Source organism: Panicum virgatum, chromosome 1N, assembly GCF_016808335.1.
Source record: "Panicum virgatum strain AP13 chromosome 1N, P.virgatum_v5, whole genome shotgun sequence".
Taxonomy (NCBI): domain Eukaryota; kingdom Viridiplantae; phylum Streptophyta; class Magnoliopsida; order Poales; family Poaceae; genus Panicum; species Panicum virgatum.
The window spans coordinates 17,646,303-17,662,578 of NC_053145.1; the positions used below are offsets into that span (position 1 = coordinate 17,646,303).

Consider the following 16,276-nt stretch of genomic DNA (forward strand, 5'->3'; position numbering starts at 1 on the left):
TAATTTCTTTCAGTGAAAGGCTATTTTGGGGAAAATTCAAATTTGTACCACAAGTGTTTGGAATAATGTATTATAATGAATGGAAAAATTGATATTCATGTTATTGAGTCCAATTTGAGTCATTGTGGAAGATTTGAACGGAAAAGTCGAACATTTTGTTCACGAAATATGACCACAAACGTGTGACCGAATAGGTTTTAAATTCTATAAAAAGCAAATGAAGTCTGAAAATTATGAGATTTGTCATGATAACATGATATCATATATGGAGTCTGCGATAAAAAATTGAGAAGGTTTTGCAAAAGTTGTGACGTATGTTGGTTACGAAACGAAGTATCTCCGAAGAAGTTTTATAGACATGAGAATGATTCATTTAGATTTTGAGTCACAGCAACGGTCGAATTAGGGTTTCACTCGAAAAATTTTTGTATAGTCAATATACATGATGGATTGTTTCATGTTAAGTTTTGGGCATTTTTTGAATCCGTTCTATAATTTTAAATTTTTTTTTGCAACTATACTATTGAAATTGATGTAATTTGAATTTAAACTTATACTGCATGGAATAATGGAATTTTTTTCGTTTAACGCATCAAATGTGAATAATTGAGTGAATTAGAAAAGGTATTTTCAAATAAAATTCGAACAAATTTACTTAAACACGTATTAGATAAGAATAATTAGATGAAATAAAATGAATTTAAGGTATAACTGTATGAAATGATGAATTTTATAGCATAAAAGCATGAAATAGGTATTGTTGAGTTATTTGAGAAGGCTATTTGAAAATACTTTTTAAAAAATTTAGTAAAATTTATTTGGAAAATGGAAGAAGAAAAAAATTTATATAATTTACCGTGTGTCCTAGATCAAGATGGCAATGGGTACCCGAAACCCGAGTACCCGACAGGTTTTACCCGATAAAAAGACGGGTATGGAATGAGTTTTCTACTCGTGGGTATATTATTGGGCAAAATCTTGTACCCGTCGGGTATGGCGGGTACGGGTGCGGATGTATACTACCCATACCCGCCTACCCGCGGGTAAGAAATACCCGCACAAAAAAATAAGCCTTCTTAAGTGTCTAACTCATTTTAGCCCATATGGCCCATGAATTTGGCCCAAATCCAATTAATCCCTCCTAGTATATATATTGTTGAACTCTCCTTCAAATCATACTCCATACTCACTCCAATTTTAGTTTGAAATGAATTATTTTCATATGAATATGTGATATTTATATGTAATTCTCGGATATGCTTTTCGGGTACGGGTTACCCGTCGGGTATAAATTACCCGCTGGGTACGGGTATGGAAATATTTTCCTACCCGTGTACGGGTATGGATAATTCGATGGGTAAAACTTAGTTCTAACGAGTACGAGTATGGGTGGTCAATACCCGATGGTATGTACCCGTTGCCATCTTAGTCCTGGATCGGGTACTCGGCAAACACAATCTTTGCACGGCAAAGCTGGGAACCCCACTGAAATCCAACGCCGACACACCACTCCCAGCCACACACATCCACACACTTAGCTCCGCCTCCACTCCACAGCTCGCCGGCACCCGCGCCTCCACGCCGCGTCCACCACACCGCCGCGCCGGACCACCGCCGCGCCGGCCGCTCGCCACCGCCGCCCGCCATGGCCGCTGGGTGAATTCGCCTCGACGCGCCGCTCCGCCCGGCCACGACTCCGAGCTGCTGGCCCCTCGGACGACTTCGCAGCGCCGCGCTGCCGGCACGGCGCCGCACCACCTCCGGCCACGACTCCGAGCTCGGCAGCGCTGCTGCCGGCCGGGCGCCGCGCCAAAGCCAGCCCGCCTCTGCAGTGCCGCTGCCGGCGCGCCTTCGAGCCCGCCTCCACCACCACCTCGCCGAGCTGCCGCCACCACGCCTCCACTGGTATTCCTTTCTTTTTGTCATTCTATCGAACTGAAATTTCTGGTGAAGTCGTGGATCTGTGCCTAAAGGACTAAACAATAGAATCGGCATGCACAAAAGGATGAAATTTTAGGAAATGTGCTACTGTCGGAGCAATTTGTATTGTTCTGTTTAATTCAAGTAGAGTTCAATATCTTTTTATTGATGAAAGATATTTGACCTTTAGTACAAGGACTTAGTTTATTACAATCTAAATGCTATGAAATTCAGAAGCTCTTATGAGCTAGAATCTGTTGGTTTTAGAAACTATAGCTATGTTTCATTGATTACAATCACTACCAGAAACCTACTGGTAGTTTCCTTTTACTGGTTTTCATTGTGGCCACACTACTGAATCATAGTTGAACTTAGCTCTGGAGTTAATTCTTGTTGGGTATTCAGCGGTGGAAAAAAGAACTAGTTTTCAGATAGTTATTTAGAGTTTTCCTATTAGTGCAATAATACAATCGACCAGGCATATATCTAATATGTGTTCTTTGTTTAGAGATGTTGTTGGATTTGCAGCACTGCAGCAGATGTGTAGGAGCACGTGCTAAACATCCTAAACTAACTGGCAAACTGTAATGGCAAACTGAAGCTATAGGTTGTTATTCAGATTGGAGTGTGTATTTTTCTTTCTTTTGACCATGGTATAAAATCAGTAGTGCAGCAATCTAATTGATGAATGAAATGTGGATAAAATTGATAGATAACCTGAATTACCTTCAACCAAGAAATGTGAATATGTGTTTATTTTCTGCAAAAGGCTAAAGTTTTCATTGTTCTAATACGTTTCTCGATGAAGTGCTAAATTCTGTCCCTATCCTAAATTTCTTATTCTATAGTTACTTAATCACTTGGGATACGAGGCTCAAATTGGCCAACCACTTTCACCTGCAAGTGTAACTTCCAAAAAGGATTCTCTTGATGATGATGGCTATTTATTTGTGCCATATTACTTACTGAAATAGGAGGAGCTGAGGTTATGGGTTACTTTCCCTATTAATAGAGTTAAAAAATATGTTAGCTTCTTTGCAAATTGAAAAATAGTGTCATCTATAGTTACTTTTGGCTTGCTAGTCAGCCTTGAATTGAGTTTGCACTTATGTGATCTTGTTTTCTCCTTTAGGAAGAACGGAAGTTTCAGTTGTTTGGTGTTGCTATAAGTGGAGCATGGAGCTGTTGCTGCTGTCTCTTGTGTGAATCTACAGCACATTGCAAGGGTCCGTTTACCTTCCCTACATTGCTTGGTCCAGCCTTTACTAATCTGGTGTTACTCTATTTTCTGAAAGACTGAGCATCTATTGTGCACAATACCAAATACTAACATGTTGGCTTTTAGCAAATATCATCTATAGATGCTTTTGACTCACTAGCCAGCATAGAAATTAGTTTGCTATTTAATTCAAGGACACGAGTTCTGTTTTTTGATTGATTTTACTTCTCATAAACCTGTCACATTATGTTCAGTTAATGAATGAAAACAGGTTAATTCCAACATGACTTCTTTGATATTGTAAAATATAGCTTACTACTGCAGTCCTGTATAATTTGGCAATGCAATCCAATGTGTGACTGATACATACATGATAGCTGCAAATTGCAAGTGCATAAGCAAGCCTGCAAACTTTTATTCTCATATGCTTGCTGACAGTAGTTTACTGGATTGAATCATTGACAATGCATAAGTACTCATTTGTTCATTTTCTTGCAATAGCTCAACGGTGGTAACAGAAACATACAAATCTGTATTACTTTCTTATCTCTTTTTGGCTGGTTTAAAAATTTGTAACCATGGATGCAGATTGTGTTTGTAAATATATATATTTTTTAGCTCTTTTAGCTCTTTGCCGAGTGTCATTGCAAAGGCACTCGGCAAAGCTGGGTCTTTGCCGAGTGCCATTTCAATTTACACTTGGCAAACCCTAGTATTTGCCGAGTGTTTTCCCGTGAAGACACTCGGCAAAGCCACCGTTACCGTTTTCGCTCTGTCATCGTATCTTTTTTTTTTGCCGAGAGCCAACTCAACACTCGGCAAAGCTTTGCAGAGTGCCCGAAAAATAGCACTCGGCAAAGACCTCTTTGCCGAGTCTTTGGTTGCCGTGTGGTATATGCTGTGGGCGGCACTCGGCAAAGCCTTTGCCGAGTGCATTTAGGGCTTTGCCGAGTGCCCTAGACACTCGGCAAACTAGAGGAATCCGGTAGTGACTTGACTAAGCAAGGGTTAACAAATATAGGCAAGTACAAAACTAATTAAAACTAGCTGGCTAAGCATGCAAAGAGGAACTATTTAACAAAAGGAATGAGATAACCCGCGACAGGTCGTTGGTTATAACCAACGCGCGACCCCTCTCATCCTCCGTTCCTTCTCCTTCTAATCACAAATCACATAAGAACAATAGCCAATCACTTTCAAAAGTCAGGGAACTATCACCCTCTCTCATTTTGTTGGGGTATTTAACTATTTGCCATCCTTACGGATGTCATCTCTCCAAATGCCACTCCTATTTTGATTCCTACATATTTGTCACTTCTCTATGCGTGAAGCTAAATATTTACCAATATTGCTGACATGGCGCGCTTATGCGCAAGACAAGCCACGGCTAGATGAGTCAAATAGAAGATATTGCTTTTACACGAGCAACTCTTTTCTTCATGTAGGTACAGCCCCAAGTCAACCAGCCAGCGTGAAGAGGGCAAGCGAAAAGACTTTCCTACCCCTATCTTTCCAGTACATATTCTGCCGCCTATCCCTCTGTCTCTATGACTGGTGGGACCAACCTACATGCCCGTCCTACTCTCCAATCTCCCTCTTGGAATTCTTGTCACAGACTCACGGCTACAGTACTCATCACGCAAATCAACGTCGCAAGTTACAGCAATCTCAATTGCGTACAGATAATCAGAGATCAACAGATGCAACTATGCATGACTGTTCAAAACCAAACAATCGCATGTGCCCAAGCACGCCTGCGATCAGAAGAGCTCATAGCAGAGGGTAGCCCCAGAGAAGAAAGCAGCAGCACAGCGCTGCAGCGGCGGGCAGGAGCAGCGCTGCGGGCCAGCGACCCCTCATTGCCTCCCCCCCATCACCGTCCCAGCTGAGCTTTTCACGGCGGCAAAGCTCTTGCGGGTGGCGTCGCCGGCGGGGACGCCGACACCCACGACCGGCACGACGGCCCGGTCGGCGACGCACAGCCCCGGGTTGCTGCTTTCGTCGAGGCTCCCGCTCCGCCCGTGCTGCCGCAGGACCGCGTCCGTCGTTGCTTGCGGTATGTTCGGTCCCGCGCCACCGCGTACCGAGGTGCTCCCGCTCCGCTCCGCAAAAGCTAACTAAGGCCCTATTTAGTTCCAAAATTTTTTTTACAGTACACATTACATCGAATCTTTGGATATATGCATTGAGCATTAAATGTAGTTGAAAAAAATAACTCATTACACAGTTTAACTGTAAACGACGGACAAATCTTTTAAGTCTAATTAATTTATAATTAAATATTAATTACCAAACAATAACGAAAATGCTACAGTATCAAAATCCAAAATTTTTGACGAACTAAACAAGCCCTAAGCAAGATATCAGGAACCAACTAAAACTACAGCAGAAACAAGTAAATGTGAGCAAATACTTGTTGCTGCGTGTGGGCCGAGGACGCTGGGCAAACCTGCTGGCCGCATTTGGCCAGTTGGCAGCGTCTGGACAGCTCAGTATCCTGCCTGGGCCTGCGTGAGATGGGCCGCATGGTTGGTGGCCTGCAGCGCTGCCCCTCCTGGGCTGCCTCAGTTGCGCAGCTCGCGGTTTTTTATTTTTTTATTTTTTATTTTTATTTTTTTACAAAAATATATTTTTGATTTGGAAATTTACAGGAATATACCCCGGCAGCGGGGCGGTAGGGGCTTTTGTGCAAAAGTTTTTACTCAAATATTTGCACGTAGGTCCCTGGGGGCCGGTCGCCCGGCAGCGGGGTGGCCGGCCCCCCCTGGCCGCCCGGCTGCTGGGCGACCGGTTCTCCCACACTTATATAAGGGTTGGCTGGTCCCCCCACCCCTCATTTGCATCACTAAAATTCCAGAAACCAAGAAAAAAGAGAGAGGGAGGGAGAGAGAGGCGAAGCTCTGCCGAATTTTCGAGCCGGCGACTGCAGTTAACCAAAATTCTTCTACGCTTTACAAATAGCATGATTGTGTGTCCAGATATGTCGAGAAATTATTTTTGTTGTAATTTTTTTGTTGAAACAGTAGATTAGAAATTAATTTAATATCATGATTGTGTGTCCAGATATATCGAGCAAGTTTCGTTTTCAAGTTCATTATGGTGACGGATATATTTCTCATGATGCGTATGGAGTAGATCTATCATCTTTTGAACGAAGAGAGTGCGGAATAGATAAACACTTAGAGAGGAGTTTTGGTTCCATACACAAATGGCTTCACGAGATATTCAATGTGAATCCAAAAACTCATTTCCTAACCGTTCAGACTATGACAAATTGAGGAACTGAAGGGGATTTCTGGGAGTTGATGCTTATAGCAAACACCGAAGAATGACGGACTTACATGCAAGCAGCTCTTGACCGCGAGTGGCCTCTTGCAATGCTAATTCAGATTCACCAGAAGGCAGCTCATTTCGGTGAAGGGTTAACAAGTACATCATCTCATATGAACCAAGCAGTGGAACAAGAAAATGAAGATCAGAACATGCATGTCACAGAACCTGAGCCGCAAGGTATAGCTGATCAGGTAGGAGAAAAAGAAGATCAGAACGTGCATGTCATTGCACCTGAGCCGCAAGGTTTAGCTGATGAGGGGGAGCGGATACCTGGAATAGTGGAAGCTGTACAGAATGAAGACCAAGAGGCTCGAATGATGGAAGAATGTGGGGACTCATCAGACGATGAGGACTACCCATTGCTAGGTGAATGGTGAGGCAAGGGTTTTGGAAATCCAGTGATACAGGATATTAGGAGTAATGAGTACGAATACAGAGATAATGAGGTTGTGTAGGGGGCAAAGTATCCTAGCATTGATGCTGTGAAAGATGCTGTGAACCTTTGGGCTATATCGTTGAGGAAAGAATTCAGAGTTGTGAAGTCAAGCAACAAAGAATATGAGGTGAAGTGTGTCAATGGCGATTGTACATGGCGAGTACATGCCTACAAGGGAAAGTTCAAGACACACTGGGAGTGTTCAATTGTTACACCACATATATGTAGATTAACTGCTGTTGTGCAAACTCACCGTAACATCACATCCACTTTTGTTGCCAAGAAGATGTATGGGGTGATTCTGGACAAAATTGATTATGAGCCAAAAATTCATAATTAGGGACATCGACGACCATTTTCAATACAAAATCAGCTATACAAAGGTTTGGCGGGCAAAACAAAAGGTGTTTGAGATGAGATTTGGCACATATGAGGCATCATATGATAACCTGCCTCACATGCTATCAGTAATTGTGCAGAGAAATCCTGAAAGCGCGACTGATACCTACATTGTACCGAGTTTAGATGGGGGACCTGGGTTTCTGTTTCGTGCTTTCTTCTATCTTGGTGCATGTGTGAGGGCATTTATGTATTATCTTCCTGTTCTATGTATTGACGGCACATTTTTGACAGGAAAATATAAGGGGACAATACTGACAACGATTGGAGTTGATTGCAACAAGCAGGTGGTTCTCATCGCCTTTGCTTTTGTTGAGAATGGGAACACAGAGAGCTGGTACTGGTTCCTTGAGCGTGTGAAGATTCACGTTGTTGCTGGAAGGCCTGATGTTTGCCTCATCAGTGACAAACATGTTGGTCTTCTAGCAGCAATAAGGCAACTACATGAAGGAAGTCGAGGACAGCCTCCTCTATGGCCAGATGTTGTGAGTAGGTGGTGCATAAGTGTAGGATCAAGAACACCGACTAGAGGTGGGGTGAATAGGCAGTTTAAAAACTAAAACCAATAACACTAGAGAAATTTAATTACTAACAAAGGAAAGCCCTATGTCATGCTACTACTATCTCTAGATGGGTTTGCAACCTAGGATGACAAGATACAAATCAAGCTCTAGTAAAGTAAATTGCTCAAAGTAAAACAACAATTAAAGTGAGCAAGAGAAGTAACCAAGTTTGACACAAGAGTTTATCCCGTGGTGTCGATGACTTGCCGGTCACCCCTAATCCACGTTGAAGTGGATTCCAAGAATCAACCGCTCCTCTATCAAGAACCTCTTGATCTTGAGCCGGCTTAAATCAAGAAACCGCTCCACACCTCGATTCCACTAGAGTTGCTCTTCACCACTCCGGTGAGGTGAGCACAAAACCTCTCACAACCGAAATCGGGGCTCCTCAACAATCTCCTTGGAGGTGCTCCACGAAATCCTCTTCTCCAAGCCGTCTAGGGAGCGGCAACTCCCAAGAGTAACAAGTTGATGACGCTTGCTTGAAGTTTCCCTAATGCCACAAAGCTCAAACTCTTAATACAATGCACTAGGAAGCTCTCACACTCTCAAGAATGCAATCTCTAAGAAAATGTGTGTGAGAGAGGGATGTCTTAGCTCTAATGTGTTAAGAATGTTGTCCAAATGGCCAAGAGAGTCACCCAATGGCCGGGCATTGGGTATATATAGACACCCCTTCAAAAACTAGCCGTTACACTCTTTTCTGCGAAGTCGCGGACTGTCCGCAGTTCAAAAACCGGACTGTCCGCCGTTATAAACTAGTGAGTCAGAGTGCATTTAATGCGTGTCAGAACTAACTGTTAAGCCCTAGCGGACTGTCCGCGCCCCAGTGGCGGACCGTTCGCAGTTAAGTGTTCCACACCACCAGAGACTAACAACGTCTCTGGAACAACTTTGAGATTAGCCTGCGGACCGTCCGCGCCGCATGGCCGGACTGTCCGCAGTTGAACTTTGAAGCCCACACCAGTCAGACACCCTTTCTGGTACAAATTTGAAATACAGTGGCGGACCGTCCGCCCACCTGGGCCGGACTGTCTGCCAGCCCACCAGAGCCTCTGCAAGTTCTCTGGAACGGTCGCGGACTGTCCGCCCCTCTGGTGCGGACTGTCCGCCAGCCCACCAGAGCCTCTGCAAGTTCTCAGGAACGGTCGCGGACTGTCCGCCCCTCTGGTGCGGACTGTCCGCCGTTACCCAGTCAGCTCTCGAACTAAGTCTATTTCAAATCTTTTCAATAACGTCGTTAGCCCTCATGCATGCAACTAGACATTTTGAGCAAAATGGCACTAAAGACCCGTCAAGCATGAGTACACAACCCCTCTTGATAGTACGGCTATCTATCCAACAAATCCGGTCGCTTTTCATCCACTAAACGCCTTGTGACCGGTAAAATGCAAAAGCCCTATTTTCTACCTTTGCCTTGTGCCCGAGCTTTGCTCATCATCTCCAAAACTCCATACGTTCACAACCAAATCTCTTTCATCCGTGGATCAACCTATACTCATTATCTCAAATGAAATCGTTAATCCACAAACTGTTGTCATTAATTACCAAAACTCGAATTAGGGGCCTAGATGCTTTCAATAAGGCATATGGGTGCAAACTTTTATGAGCGCTTCAAGAATAAGGAACTTATGAATTTGTTCAAGAGATTGTGCACTCAGAATCAGCAGCGGAAGTTTGATGCATTGTGGCAGGTGCTAGATAACATGTGCGCTGAGCTGCTAAAGGAACAGGCCTCAACCTCCAGACGAAGACGTTCCGGCGGTGGACCTTTCACACAGTGGATTAAGGATGCACCTAAGGAGAAGTGGTCAATTCTATACGACACTGGTGGTCGTCGATATGGGATCGAGACAACCAACCACGCAGAGTGTTACAATATGGTAATGTGTCATGTTCGTGGATTTCCTCTTGTTGGCATAGTTGAATTCATCATGTACGGATGTATAAGGTACTTCAGAGAGCGGTACCAGGCAGCTGCTGTCTTACTTAATGATCCAGGAGTGATTTTTTATAATAGGGTCACTAACTACATGAAAGAAAAGATTGAAAAGGCTCAATATCACAGAGTGGTCTCCATGGGCACAAAGGATCAAAGGTTTGAGGTTTCATGCAAGGACAGGACATGGCAGGGTGTCCGCAGATAAAGGGTCGTTCAGGATTGCTTGATAATGCCGGAAGGCAAGGTTTTTTGCAGATGCAAGAAGCCACAGCTTCTTCACTTACCATGCTCCCATGTCATTGCCGCATGTTCAGAATCTGGGTTGAATCTTGAGGTTTTTGTTTCACAATATTACAGAAAAGAAACCGCTGTGCACACTTGGGGCCATGAGATATATGGCATAGGCAGTCTGGGATCATTCACTACACCAAATATCTCTCCGATGTACATTCCCAATCCAGATGCTAGGAGAGGGGTAGGTCGACGGCAGACACTTCGTATCCGTAACGGAATGGATGAGTCTGAGGCTGGAAAGAAGAAAAAAAGATGCAACCTGTGTGGAGCAGATGGTCACACTTACAAGAAGTGCCCTAAACTGCAAGAAGATAATGCTGGTGCTGAGGTTGGACCTTCTGGAAATCCCACCAATGGATTGCCTCCGGATTTTGGAGCCCGTCGCGTCTAGATTTTGTTATGTGTGCATATGTATTTGAACCAGATGTATGGATATGTATTTCGACCTGTATGTGATAATTACATTTCGTTATGTATGGATATGTATTTGCACCAGATTGTAGCATGTAATATTACGAAGGTATTTGTGTAGTAAGATTTCTTGGTTGTAGTTCTAAATGTGTAGGTTGGTTCAATTATATTGCTCACTGAATGTAGTGTACTGAAAATAGAAGGGTAGTTACAAATCATAAATTTTCGATTTGCAATACAGTTTTGTAAACAATGCTACGATTACAAAGCAGAGGTCTAAGGCGTTCGTACTACTAGATACTTGAACAATGAAAAGCATGGCATGTGCAACACGATAACCTCGTGTTGTGAGTAAACCTAACATGCCTTAGGAAATGTAAAATGCCGGGATTACATGGTGGTGCTTTACTGAGTGCACCGGGGATATTTTCCCTTCCTAATAGCTTCAGACCCTGCTTCCTTAGCACGGCGGGCCCTCTCTCGCTTCCTCTCCCTATCAGCTTCACGTTCCTCTGCCTTCTGACGTTCCACTTCTGCAATCCTCTTCTGAATCTCTTCGTGGTTTTTCTTGCGCTTCTCTTCCATCTGTTTTTCATGCAGCATTCGTTGCCACCTTTGTGCAGCCCACCTTGCTTGACGCTCCATGTGGTCCTTATCCTACTGAGATTGCTCGGTGTCTAATCACTACACGAAATCACATAGAGGCGGTGGAGTCTTTCCCCAAATCATGTTAGAAGTCATTACTAGATCTGAAAGTGACAAACTCTGATAGTGTTTTGTAGTACTTTTGCTCGGTCCTTGCCGTAATGCTTGGGCGGGTCGTACTCGTAATTCTCGCACATGAAGAATCTCTTGCCTAAGTCGTCCCCCCAAACCCTTGATTTCATTAGTTTGCACAAGGATCCGCAAAAACACATAGGCACCTAGACTCCTTGGGGGACTGTTTCCGTCACCTTATTCCATGGAATGTAGGTGGATCCTGAGGATGCCATGGTGTTGAGCCCTGGCAATCACAAGGGAGCAATCAGATTGCTAATATACTATATCAACGCTAATCATTATCAGTAACTACACCTAAATATACCACTAATCACTCCTAATAATAATTAAACTGATTGCTAAACTATTTTCTAACATTTTCTAAAAAAATTCTAACATTTTCTAAAATTTTCTAACATTTTCTAATTTTTTTTAATATTATCTTCCGATTTTTAAGACTTTTTAATACTTCTCTAACAATTTTCTAGTACTTTCTAATACTTAATCTAACACTAAATGTACTGTATCAACGCTAATTATTATAAGTAACTGCACCTAAATGTACCACTAATCACTCCTAACAATAATTAAATTGATTGTTAATCTACTGTTTCAACAAAAATAATTACAACATAATCTATTTATAAAGCGTAGAAGAATTTTGGTTACCTGCAGTCGCCGGCTCGAAAATCCGGCAGGGTTTCGCCGCTCTCCCTCTCTCTCTTTTTTCTTGGTTTCTGGAATTTTAGTGATGCAAATGAGGGGCGGGGGACCAACCAACCCTTATATAAGGGTGGGATAGCCGGTCGCCCGCAGCCGGGTGGCCAGGGCCGGCCGCCCCGCTGCCGGGCGACCGGCCCCAGGGACCTACGTGCAAATATTTGAGCACAAACTTTTGAACAAAAGCCCCTGCCGCCCTGTTGCCGGGCGGCCAGGTCCCGGCCGCCCGGCAGCTGTGCGGCCGGGGTATATTCCTGTAAATTTTCAAATCGAAAATATATTTTTGTAAAAAACGAAAATAAAAAATAAAAAAAATAAAAAAAGCGCGCGCAGCTCAGCGACGCACCCGCGTGCCGGCTTGCTGCGCGCATGCCCGGGCGCGGTGGATGGCCGCCGCACCGACCACCTCGGCAGCGCGCCGCTGGCCTCGCCTGGGCGAGCGCCTCTTGGACGCCGCTTCCTCCACTCGAGGGCACTCTGTGCCGAAGCAAGAACAGACGAGAACCGAGAAAGCAACAAGCACGCGTCTTAAGACTTCGAGTCAGAAGATTGACACTCAGATCACAATGAATGGAAATGAAACTCGAGCAATGGATTCACAACTACTAAACCTAACAGATTCAAATTAAATTTTTTTTTGCGAAAAGATCAAGTAAAACTCCGGAATCGAAAATCACCAGAAATTCATCCGAAAAAGGCGAAAAGGAAAAATGCTCGGGGGAGATAAATTTGACACGAGATCTTCAACCAAAAGAGAAATGGAACATTCAAATGATATCCTTGACAAGAGATCGATCCAGCTAGGAACCTCCCTTAAACCTCCCACTTTTAGTGAGGACGAGAAATCAAGAGAAATTACCATATTTCCCTCTCCTCCCCTCTCATGAAGCCCTCTCCTAGACTAAGCAAATAAAATTAGGGTTCCAGAAAACCCCTCAAACCAGCAAAGCCATGTATATATGGTCCCTGGCAAAAGATGGAAATACCCCTACACTAATAACTACAATATATGCCCATATAGGGACAAAATGGTCCATCTTTTTGTAGAAGCATCGGATGGACATGCCACCTTCATGACTTTTCTTCACCTCGATGCAAGCTTCGTAATGGCACCACATGCCCTCCATCTCCGCCATTCGGCCATGCTGATCCGCCCCCGGTTTTGAGGTCCAAACCGAAAAACTTGCATGCACGGTGGTTTTGAGGCCCAAACCATCACTAGTAGAAATAGTAGATTCCATGACGTTTTGCGCATGACATTTTAAACCTTCGTCATTGAACAGACCATATCTATGACGAAAATTCCAAGTTCGTCATAGGTCTTCGACAGCAGCCCTCGGGCACTATGCAACCATGATGAAAATAAAACGCGCGTTACGGAACCACATATGTTTCATCATAGTTCATCAGCACAGACCTTAGCTCCTATGGAACTATGATGAAAGTAAAACACATGTCATATACCAATATCTCAGATCGTCAGAAAAACGGTGCCCATCAACTCCTCGTACCTGTGATGATCGCGACTCGTCATATAGCAGGTGGGACACATGTAGCAGTGCTCTAGGTCTTGCTCATGCTCGACGGCGCGGAGGATGTTGAGGCAGAGGAAGAGGAAGAGGAGGCGAAGCCGCAGAGGCCTGGCCGCTGCAGCAAGAGTCACGAGGAAGCGGCGTGATGGAATGCACTATGCTTGGTCTCATGGAAGTAAAATGTGAAATTAATTTTTATTTTCTCATACAATTCAGAGAGGACCGTGTGGATGTTGATTCTGTTTTAAGCATTGCTGCCGGTGAGTCTTTTTCGTAATACCTTTTGTTCTTGGTATTTTGGTCAAGTTACATGTTCATGCGAAGCCATTTTCATCTTGCTTTGCAGGTGCTCTGTAGTTTTTGTATCTTTTTCTCACAACAAAATAAGTTTCTAAGTGAAACATTACCATTTTTCTCCTGATTTTACTTGTGCTATCACACTAAATATAGGTCTTTCACATGCACTGTAACATTAAATTATATGAATTGTATTGTTAAATAATTTTGGATGTGTCTCTCAATAGTAAATTTGACTACCAAAGTCCTATTACTTGCATGTGGAATCTGAAATGTATCTTCATTAGTGCATGGTCTTTCATATTAATTAGTTATTTACATAAGAATTGCCTATTTAAAAGGTATTAAAATCGGTTCTCTTTGTCTGTGTGCTTATTGTTAGAAAATACTGCTAATTCTTCATGGATAAATGCTACTTCTCCTGTAATGTCAAATTGAAAATAACTTCATGTGTATGTCAGCTTGTTGCTTGCCCAAGGAGCTTGTGACTTGCAGCTACTACTACTTGATTTAATGACATCGAATAACTAAATCATTTGTTGACCTTCTAAGTTCTAATTATTAGATGTTTTACTGATCTCTTTATATTTGTGATAGGGCCTTTACGAGGAGGAAGAGGTTTGAGGTGTTGGATGAGAAAGGGGTAATGGTGCCGGCTATCATTCCCGATACTAAAATAGAGCTGGTCATTACGAGTGATATATTTGTAGAAAAAAATTTTAAGGTTACTTTAATGGTAAACCATGATGAAAACTAGGAGACTTCATTCACGTGAGGAAAGTTGTCAAATACATAGTGTAAACTTGCTGAAATATAATAATTTTCTATTCCTTGAATTGTGTGTACCATGCAAACTCGCTTCGAAATTCCCATTCTACATAGCTATGTTGGTTTGTTTATTAGTTTATATTAGATTAGATTCGATTGCTGTGAAATTAAGAAATATTTTTTTTATTTTGTTAGTAGCCATTTGATACAGTGTAATTATTATTAAATAATTTTTATTTAAACACGCACATGTGGCACGTGCACCTCCACTAATCCTATGAAACAAGTAATAGTTACTCTATTTATTAGTATATATATGTGCGTGTGCATACACATAGGGCGGTCAATTAGCGCTCAATATTGCTAACAGTTGAATCAATCAAGGTTGTTTTACCTCTGATTAACTAGCGTTGTGTATATGTCAATCAAACACAAACACTACTGTAAAAATCTTAACCGATCAAGGTGAGCAAAAACGCGTAACCAAGTCGTTTTTCGCAACAGCCTCGGAACCAAGGTCACGGTAAATGACTTATTTTTCAAGGTGGTTGCCTGCCCGCCTCGGTTAATCAAATTGAAAAAACAAAAAAAAAATAGAAAGCCAGCGGACAGGCCCGCCAAGCCCATCCACAGGCCCACCGAGCCCATCCATGGGGAGGCCGCCACCGCCGCCGCACCTTCGCTCGTGCCACCACCGGGGGAGGCCGGATCCGGCCCTTGCTTGCCGGATCCGGTGTCCACCGAGTGCCGCCATCGCGCGCCCGCGCCCCACGCGACGCCTGCCCCACGCCCTGCCACGGGCCCAGCTCCGCCGCAGCTCCAGGCCGCAGCGCCGCCACATACGCGTGGATCTACCCGTGCTGGGGCTGGATCCGGCCCTCCCCTGCACCGGTCAAGCTCGAAAGAGAGGGAGAGGAGGGGGAGGAGCCTCCATGCCTATGCTGCCTGTGGGGGTGAGGGAGAGGAGAGGGAGGAGCCGTCCTGCGACGCCGACTATGGGGGAGAGGGAGGAGCCACCCTGCCTACGCCGGCTGCGGGGGAGAAGGAGAGGAGAGGGAGGAGCCGCCGCTGCCGTGGGGGAGAGGAAGAGGTGAGGGCGAGTGTGGGAGAGAGGGCCAGGCAAGAGAGGCTGTCATCGAAGGGAGAGGGAGAGAGATTGGATAAGGAATGAAACTCTAAGTCTACGTTATATATGAGCCCGGTAGAAGATGGATATGGATCTTTCCGTGGGCTGATAGCTGGGCCACTATTTTTGGAGGCAGACATTATAGCACGCACGTCTTGGTTAATATATTAATCGAGGCATTTGTGTTAGAACAACCACCTCACACTACTACGAAAAGCATTTATAGGGGCAAGTAAAAATGTATTTCTAGAGGCGGGCAGCAAAACCGTTGCTACTTGTCGCTGCTAAAAATACTTTTATTGAGGGGCGGGTAAAGAAACCGCCCCTAAAAACCTATTTCCAAGGACGGGCACCCGCTCCTGAAAATGCATTTGTAGGGGCGGGTGATGCCCCCGCCCGTTCCTAAAAATGGATTTGTAGAGTTAGGTGAGGGGGTGACCCACCCCTACAAAATAAAAAAAAAACAAAAAAAATATTCGCCGGCCCTCGCGGCGGCCACCGCGCCACGCCGCGGCGGCGGCCCGGGGTCGTGCCCGCCGCCTTACGTCCATGGGAGG

At 44.1% G+C, this 16,276-nt stretch overlaps 1 long non-coding RNA gene across 1 annotated transcript; it reads left to right on the forward strand.

Moving 5' to 3' along the window:
- The first annotated feature begins 1,453 nt into the window (after window positions 1-1,453).
- LOC120655391 lies at window positions 1,454-3,759 on the forward strand. Its single transcript, XR_005667475.1, has 2 exons — window positions 1,454-1,905; window positions 3,053-3,759. It is a non-coding gene; the product is annotated as an uncharacterized LOC120655391 (long non-coding RNA).
- The last annotated feature ends 12,517 nt before the right edge of the window (window positions 3,760-16,276 follow it).